Raw genomic sequence first — 2157 nt, 5'->3', positions numbered from 1 at the left:
ATATATATATATATATATATATATATATATATATATATATATATATATATACACCGTTCCCTCTTGTTGGCGGCAGTTGCAAAAATCGGTAAAAAAATATATAAGCAGAGCGTTGCGTTACATAAATCATATCTCAAAGAGTTAATAAAAACATAACAATCGGAAAATTTAACAAAGGAAAATTTGACAAAAATATAACAAACGGAAAATTTGTAGCTAATTTCTCATCCGTCAACGTCCAAGAAAGCATAACGGTTTCGCGCCGTTATCGCTGATACCGTTCCCTCTTGTTGGCGGCAGTTGCAAGAACGCACAGAATAATGACGAAAACAAAGAAGACAAACAAAAATAATTATAAAAATTATATATATATACAAAAAAAAAACCGTGCCACTACCAGACGGATGAATATGGGTAACACATATTTTAGTAGTTGATTTAGGTCGGGTATTAATAATAATAAAATTAAACACAAAATCTCTAATACAATAGGAGACCAGATTAAAACATTTACTCCGACCATAAGCACTAATTACAAACTATAAGTTAAGAAATCGTTCTAAAGACTGAATGATAATCCCTTCGCTAAGTAAATTAAATCAAAAATACCTAGAATGTTCTACGAAACACTAAATAAATTTTTTCTGGTAACGAATAAATACCATAATTTATTTAATAAACAAAGAATCAAGATCGTGTTCTCCAACTCTAGAAATTTAGCTTAAATTATAGCCGCCCCAAACACCAAACAAATAGCAAAAGCACATGACAATAACATTAATAAGGTAAATAATAATGAAAATCAAATTAAAGATAATAATAATAATAATAATAATAATAATAATAATAATAATAATAATAATGACGACGATGATGATGATAATAATAATGATAACAATTTTTAAAAACGATAGTAAGATGATTAACCCAAATTCTATTGAAATCATCACTAAGAAACTAAAGATCAAAGGGAAACTACTGAATTAAATAATTCTATAAATTCTATAACTAAAAGACAGGCGCACTAAAAAGAGTAGCGCCTGTTATGAAAGCAGTAATAATAAAGATAATCAGCAAAAATATAAAATAAACACAAACATTATAAAATCTAATAATGGAGACGTAGCATAATATATGGAAAATGGGATCTCGTTAGGAGAACGCAATGCGATTTTTAAAGTAACTGTAAAGTAAAAAATACCGTCTATAGATGTGTAGTCGCAACAGATGAAAATAAATATTACTATATTGGTGTTAGCTCATGCTTTATAAAACAAAGAATAGCAAATCATGGAAGTTCGTTAAGAAACAATACTAGAAAATTTTCAACAAGCCTTAGCAAGTTTTTATAGTCGCTTAAGGATGAAAATATTGAATTGTCATTAAAATGATAAAGTATTAGTACTGCATAAAATAGGGGAGACGAAACCTTATAGAATAGGGGAGACGAAACCTTATAGAATAGGGGAGACGAAAGGTGCAATTTATGCCTGAAGGGATTATACCAAATATCTACTTCGAAAAATAAGATAGTTAACACTAGACAAGAAAGAACTTTTAATTGCTTACACAAACAATGTCATCTTTTTTTAAAAAATTTAATAATAGAATGCATTAATTTATATAACTTCAATAAACTTTTTCCTCTAAACATGACTATAATAACTATGATAATAAAAACACATATTAAGAACACCTAAAAACACTTTGAAACAATAATAATAAGTTAAAAGAATCTAAAATACAACTGACTAGTTTTGATAACCACGCGGTTCTTACTGCCTAGTAATTATCCACTACTACAATTAATAACCTTTACAAAAATTAAAATAATATAATCACTTTCAAATCCATCAAAATACTCAAATGGCAATCAAAAATAAGTATTCTATAAATAACAAATCCCCACCTAGCCAAGAATATTTGCCAACTTCAACAAAAATGACTGCTGCTGCTGAATTTTACTCAAACAATTAGTTGAACAAAACATCTCATGGAAGAATGTCATGATTCACTACTACTACTACTACTACTACTACTACTACTACTACTACTGCTACTACTACTACTACTACTACTAATAATAATAATAATGATAATAATAATAATAATTAATTCGTTTTATTGGCCACAAGGGCTAATATCAATTAAAAACAT

Source organism: Octopus bimaculoides, chromosome 3, assembly GCF_001194135.2.
Source record: "Octopus bimaculoides isolate UCB-OBI-ISO-001 chromosome 3, ASM119413v2, whole genome shotgun sequence".
Classification (NCBI taxonomy): domain Eukaryota; kingdom Metazoa; phylum Mollusca; class Cephalopoda; order Octopoda; family Octopodidae; genus Octopus; species Octopus bimaculoides.
Note: the sequence above shows the minus strand (reverse complement) of the source record.